Genomic DNA, 7500 nt, shown 5'->3' on the forward strand with positions numbered 1-7500 from the left:
CCAGTTAGCGAGAGTGACGTCAAAGTTCCCCGTTTTCTGTGAACGCTTAAAAGAAAACAGGATTCAGGTGTGAGAGAAAACGGGGGTGTATTTTTTTTTACCTACAAAGTTTTCTTCCCGAGTTCTATAATGTCTTTTCCTGCCACCACCTCTGGGCTCCTCCTCCTCCTCCTCCTCCTCCTCCTCCTCCTCCTCCTCCTCCTCCTCTTTTTCTTTCTTTCTTGTTCTTCTTTTTCTTCTTCTTCTTCTTCTTCTTCTTCTTCTTCTTCTTCTTCTTCTTCTTCTTCTTCTTCTTCTTCTTACACACACACACACACACACACACACACACACACACACACACACACACACACACACACACACACACACACACACACACACACACACGAAAGATTTATTGCTTAATTTCCATTGTAAAAAATTAGATGGAAGAAGAATTTTAATGAGAAGAAGCAGAGTCTGTGTCTTGCACGTCGCAGATAGATAGCGGATACATGGTGGAGGAGGAGGAGGAGGAGGAGGAGGAGGAGGAGGGGGGGAGGATGGTAGAGGAGGAAGAGGAAGAGGAGGAGGAGGAGGATTGTTTGATTGATTGTGTGATTGATTCTGTTAAAGCACCATAAGAAGAAGAAGAAGAGGAGAAAGAAGAAGAAATTAAAAGAGGAGGAGGAGGAGGAGGAGGAGGAGGAGGAGGAAAAAGTGTGAGAGGAAAGAGATGAAAAGACAGTCAGATGGATAGGCGTACACACACACACACACACACACACACACACACACACACACACACACACACACACACACACACACACACACACACGAAGAATTCAAGTGTGATGACATGAGAGTTGTAATTTGATGTTTTTTTTTCTTCTTTTTTTTTTCTGGCGTCTCTTTTCCTTACCCATCATCGTGACTTGAAATTGGTGGTGGTAGTGGTGGTGGTAGTGGTGGTGGTAGTGGTGGTGACTTATAGATAGCCTTGATGTCGAAATGGTCGGGAGAGTGAAGAGCAACGTGGTGGTGTTGGTGGTAGTGGTGGTGGCGCTGGTGGTTTGGTGGTGATGGTGGTGAAAAAAGGCTCTGTGTTTTGGTATGAGGAGGCTTCAAGTTATATACATCGTACTAGCATGACTGTATATACTCCACCAGTGATCAGGAATTGGACGTAATAGCATTTAAGTTATGATACTTTGGCAACAGTCGAGCTAGTTCAACACGGCACAATAGCATTAGAAAAGGAGAGAAAACATTTTAAAGTATGATCGTTAATAACAGAGAATTATGTGAAAAGCACAATGACAATCACCAACTGAGCATAATGTGCATCATCTACGTCAAGTGCTGTATTTCATCCTTTACTCAGTCTGCTCAGTCTATGCCCAGTTCGGATCACGTGCGTGGTGCTAGCCGTCCACACCCACTCGGCATTTTTCCCTCCTGGCACGATGTAACTTGGTGATGAGGGACGCAACACCAGGACGATCTCAGAACACTAGTGGTGCCGGTAAGGATAGTAAGATAGTGACGGCCTACAGTTGCCTACACTGTCTTGAAATTAGAGGTATGTGCAATCGCGGTCATGAGTTGTGTCCTGCTCCGCCGCCAGGATAAATCATAACCAGCAAAGGTTCGAAGGTTTGAACAACAGTGCGTCGTAAGGAGAGGAGTGCTGGGTGCCGGTAAGGGGGGAGGGTAGGAGAGAGAGGGTCCCTCCTCTCCCTCCCACTCCTCTCCTCAAGACGCACCGCTGTTCATACCTTCGAAACAAGTGGTCACGATTCATCCTGGACACAACTTATTTTGCGCAGTTGTCATTGGAGTGAAGGGTAGGAACTTAATGAATCTCGAAGGTGAAGAAGGTGAATTTATTGATTAGAATATTGTTCTTTTTTTTTTTATAAACGCCAGCTTATAAATACTTTCCTGTGAAACATTGCATGGGCACTTTTACATCCTCGTTGGTGTGATAACAGGGGCGGGAAGTGTGTGCGTGCGCAGGGAGATGGGAGGGGGAAGGTGGCGAGCTGGAAGGATGATGAGCTTGTGTGACACTCAAGGCAAAGTTTAGGATGTATTCCTCGGATCGCTCATAACACTTCCTCAGCTTCTCGCAAATACACAAACTTGGGGAATCACGAATGGCTTGAGATGCGTGAATACTGTGTAGTGGTGATGATAGTGGTGGTGGTGGTGGTGAGTCTTCACAATTACACCACTACATTTGTTTGAATGAGGAAAGTATCACGCAGCTCCCCCTCTAGATAGCGAAGTTTAAGGGGTTGAAGTAAGCAGTAAAGAAAAGTTTTGGGAGACTGCACGAGTACCTATGCAGGAGTGTGGACATGCATGCAAAAACTTATGAATTTTGAAGGGTGATTTTGGAAGGGTTGCTACGGGTCTTGTGGCTGTGACGGAGGAAGGGGGTATGGATGGTGAAGGAATGGGAAGGGTAGCAGGGAACAGCAGATGTGGGTGTGTGCGTGTGTCTGGTGATGGTTGCATGTGTCAACAGGTGGTGGTGATGGTGGTAGTAGTAGTAGTGGTGGTGGTTAGCGTGCTTGCATGTGCCTGCAGGTAGTGGTGGTGGTGGTATTTGTGGTTGCATGTATCAGCAGGTGGTGGTGGTGATTGGGTGATAGTGGTGGTGGTAGTAGTGGTGATGGCTGTCGTGGTTGCATGTGTCAGCAGGTGGTGATGGTGGTGATAGTGGTAGTGATGGTAGTTTTGGCTGTATGTGTCAGCAGGTGATGGTGGTGGTGCTTTACACGGGATTCCAGATGAGTGTGGTAGTGTTGGTGTGGTAGTGTTGGTGTGTGTGTGTGTGTGTGTGTGTACCTAGAGGTGATGATGGCTGACGATGGCAGTACTGGCATACGTCAGAGAGATCGTGATGGTGGTGGTGTTGGTAGCTGTCAGTCAGTCAGTTGTGGTGGTGTCAGCTCTACACGCACCACTTCGTTATACCGACAGCCACCACTAATAACAGTATATCAGCTGAAACTATAAGCATTTTCAAAGAGTACAGTTTTTTTTTTTTTTTTACCGCTGTTGTTTGGCCGAGTAGTGTTGTTGCCACAGCGCCTTACTAAAACATGGTAACCACGGGGCCCTGCGCGTGTTGCATATCCTGTGGCTTAATATTCGCTAGCCAGAGAAATATACTGGCCATGTAATATAATTTAGAGGCGTTGGTTATACTTATTCGAGTGACAGCAGGAGGCGTAACGTTATTGTGAGGTTTTACCATTAAGTTTGAGCGCAATACCGCTACTGCCTTTATTGCTGCGCCAGTGTGTGTGTGTGTGTGTGTGTGTGTGTGTCAGCAGTAACAAGAGATGTATCAATTTAAGACCTGGTTTTCGCTCTTGTTCGTATTGTTAGTTTGAAATATTTCAGTTATACCGAGCTAGGGTTTTCTTTATTCTTGAAACCTTTGTATCTCAACTCAAGGTGAAGGTGCGATCGTCTACGCGTGTTTCAATTTTCATTTCAGTTCTTTTCTGAGTTGCTTGTTGTTGCGTTGCTGTCACATAATTCTGAAGGAAACTAATAACTATCTTGGCACGTCGTCCTCTGCGAGGTCATGTGCCTTGCCGTGGTATTGGGTGACTTTTAATAAGTTTACCTTTTGTCGGTGAAAATGGTTTGGTATTGTTCTGCATAAAAAATACGAAACCTTTTTTTTTTTTTTTTTTTTTTTTTTTTTTTTTTTTTTTTTTTTTTTTTTTTGCTGTGTTGTCTGTACTGAATGGTATGCCTCGTATTTAAGGAAAAGATCATTTTTACTCCCACCCAAGCACGGTACAACATTTTATCTTTATTTTTATTCCCAATCTTTCCCTCGCCGCTCCATTGGCCAACAGTTCGCGGCCATCCATCGTCGCGTTAGAGCAGCGAGACGTTCATTGGCTGATGGAGAAGCATTGCCCCTCTCCGGGTGTCGACACCTGACAGCTGTTGCTTTATATTTCACCTAGAAAAAAAAATAAATATTTACACATTCTTGCGCCAATGAAAATTTTTTGAAATGTGTCTTGCTTTCAGTGTTGTGTCATGATTTGATGGCAAGGTTATGGCGGACTTCTTTTCTCCGACAAAAGGTTCCTTTCAGCGCCGTCTCATTTTTCACACCTTCCGCGCAACTTGGTTAAGTGTGTCTCCAATTTTACGGTATTGGCAATTTACGGGCCTGAGAGGTTCTGCTCCTGCCAAGTGTCTCCGCTTCTTCACAGCCGGCAGCCTCTTGCATCCTGCAGGGCCAAACGCAATCTTGCCTGACTGACTGCCTTACTTTCTCTTTGACAATCACACCCGTGCATATCCTTGTCTTGCCCCGCCAGTTTGTGCGTCAGGTGGAACAGAGCTGTGGAATCGATTTTTGTTTTCTGTAGTTCAGTCATTCTCAGCCTGTCGATTAACACTTTGATTGCTGTCCCCTTTCCGTAAGCTTAATAAAATTGTCTGGTGCAAGTTTGAGTATAATACTGAAAGAGACCACTGATAGTGGAAGGAGTTGAGTGAGCAGTTAAGACATTTAGGTATATTTTTATTTTATAAAGTCCTTGGGTGTTATTCTTGAACGCTTGGGGCTTTCATCAAGACTGTATCACCGGCCACAGGTGGTTAGTTAGGTTTTTCATTATTTTTTGTCCATTAATGGTGGAGGATTCTTATTAGATAGTCACTAAAATCATGAAGAAAACTCTGAAACTCAATATCTTCGACTAGAGCTTTTGAAAGTGACTGAGATAAGATACCAAAACGTTTGGGAATACGGACACTCCCTCACCTCCCTGCCACTGCACCCGCTCCTCCCTGAGCGTCGCGGGGCGGTGGGCATCAAGTGTGCTCTATCAAGGTTCTGTCAGGTGTCTGCGAGATCGATGGTCGGGAAATGAACGAAAAGCTATTCACGTGATACAGTTCAGAAACGGTATTTCCATCCGTTCCGGCGCCTCATCTCCATGGCTTGACACGCTCTAACTGAAATCTTGAGGGGTTTTCATGATTATAGTGATGGCTTAACAAAGACTGTACTTCAGTGGGGGAAGATCCACGAGGATACCTGAGGCTTTTGGAAACTGACTGAAAAGAGATGAAGTGTTCCGAAATGCGGTTCCAGAGATGAAACAACAATTGCAAGCAGTGTGTGTGTGTGTGTGTGTGTGTGTGCGCGCGTGTGCATGTGTTGTTTTTGTTGTTGCTGTTGTTGTTTGCCATGGAAATGAAGCACTCAGCTAATAATGGTAATGGGCAAGTAAAAGGGAAGGATAACTTCAGAAGATCCTGCCAATTACGAGTTGACAGTAATTCAATAATACTTGTATCCAACACAACACATTAACCCGAGCCTCGCCCCTCTCCCATCCACAGCCCCCCTCCCCACCACCCACCGCGCAACACACTCATGCCTCGTACAGGGGGAAGGCTGCCGACCACCGCCACACCACTTTATATATATATATATATATATATATATATATATATATATATATATATATATATATATATATATATATATATATATATATATATATATATATATATATATATATATATATTTTAGTGCGACGTGAAAATTAATTTATCAAGATTTACTTAATACAGGTTATTGATATACAGGGTGTAACACGAGTTTCTACGGATATTGTTAGAGGTGGAAGTACGGATTATTTAGAGTATAAAATGTTCTATGCATATTGAGGTATTGTTTAGCCGTTGTATGAAATTCAAGTATGCAACAGACACAACGGCCGGGCCGGGATCAGATCAGTCTGGGGCAATGAGTTTCCTTGGGATCCAGGAACGGATTAATTTACTTTATGTTGTTTCGAAATCGGAACTTTTAGCAATACGAACAACTATTTAGAACGAATTGAATTCGGATTCCGAGGTACCATTGTACATATATATATATATATATATATATATATATATATATATATATATATATATATATATATATATATATATATATATATATATATATATATATATATATATATATATATATGAGAGAGAGAGAGAGAGAGAGAGAGAGAGAGAGAGAGAGAGAGAGAGAGAGACTGATTCACTTATCTGGTTCCTTAAAACCGGCTTGGGGGGGAATACTGACCCTCCAGGAGGGCAGCAGCGTTTATTATCCCGAAAAATAGCTCCTCGTCTCTTCCCGCAGCCCGGGAGGGAAAAACCAAGGACCTGCGTTCCTCCTCCGACCTCGCTCCACTCTGTGTGTGTGTGTGTGTGTGTGTGTGTGTGTGTGTGTGTGTGTGTGTGTGTGTGTGTGTGTGTGTGTGTGTGTGTGTGTGTGTGTATCAGCGATCCCCAGATCTGTGTTGTTGAAAGAGCAGCGAGGGTTGGCCATAATGGCGTATAGACCTATTTTCTTTTTTTCCTCTGTGTGAGAGGCTGAGCCGGCGGGGTGATGAGGGTGATGAGGGGGTGAGTAATGGAGGCAGCCAGGCCTTCCGTTGCTGGAGGGAACAAGTGGAGGGGCGCGGGGGAGCGCTGCCGTCAATCGTCAAGAAAAAGTGAGAGGGACGCGCAGGAAAGGGTGAAGGTCCTGCCGCCACTCGGAAGCTGCCAAGAGGCGCACCGCCGCGGGCTGCCTTCCCCGGCACCCTTGTCTTGGGGCTGGGTGCGGGAAGTGGCGGCCTGCACCGCGCCCAGCCCTCCGTGGTGGCAGGCGTGTGCCGGTGTGGGCAGGAGGCGGGTGAGGGAAAGGGGCGGGAAGGAGAGAGCTTAGGTAGGGGCGGTGGTGGGCATGATGCGAGGGGTGGGAAGGACGGTACCAGCGCAATGAGCAAGAATGAGGAGGAAATAAGGAGTAAGCATGAGGGGAGGAGGAAGTAGTGATGTGTGCAGTAAGGCGGCAGTACTCGTGCACAGAAAACATGTTCGTGAGCAATTATTTCGCGAAAATACCTTGTTTACGAGAATCATCTTGAATCATACCGAATTGTCCACTATTTGATTGACCCAGCAATGATTCACTATATACTATTTCGATAAATGTTGTGCTCGCTCCGCTCCCGCTGATGATGGTGTCTGCTCAAGGAAAACCATGTTGTCAGTGTAGCGTTCCTTGTGTCCTGCTGCCTGAAGGGAGAGGCAACAGGTGGAGGAGTGGCAGTGAGTGGCAGGCACCAGGTGGAGGAGGCAGGAGGATTGGTGGAGGAAGAAGGGGGTGAGCGAGCGGCAGAGGGAGGAGAGGCGTGGAACTACCGTGTTAAGTCGAGTAACCTTCGCCACTCACCTTCTCCGTATTTTGCGTCTTCTCTCAATCTCAAGTCCTCTTATCTGAAAATCATCTTAAAAAATCTGACAATACAGACGCCTAGCACTCCCGGAGACTTGACACTGGTGGAGGACTATTGGCAATGACTGCACAGAAGGGGCGTCAGGGAGAGTCACTCAAGAGGGAAGAGGGGCGGTGAATTCCAGGCAGGGCAGAGACACACCACCCACTCGCACGACCCACTCATGCCCGGACGCTACTGA

At 45.7% G+C, this 7500-nt stretch overlaps 1 long non-coding RNA gene across 1 annotated transcript in view; it reads left to right on the forward strand.

Annotated features, from left to right (window-relative positions):
• Positions 1–1368: 1368 nt before the first annotated feature.
• Positions 1369–7500, forward strand: part of LOC135108387 (uncharacterized) — a 15934-nt gene continuing 9802 nt past the window's right edge. The window contains exon 1 of the long non-coding RNA XR_010272244.1: positions 1369–1504. This is a non-coding gene — a long non-coding RNA (uncharacterized LOC135108387). The remainder of the gene's footprint in view (positions 1505–7500) is intronic.

Source organism: Scylla paramamosain, chromosome 17 (assembly GCF_035594125.1).
Source record: "Scylla paramamosain isolate STU-SP2022 chromosome 17, ASM3559412v1, whole genome shotgun sequence".
NCBI classification, from domain to species: domain Eukaryota; kingdom Metazoa; phylum Arthropoda; class Malacostraca; order Decapoda; family Portunidae; genus Scylla; species Scylla paramamosain.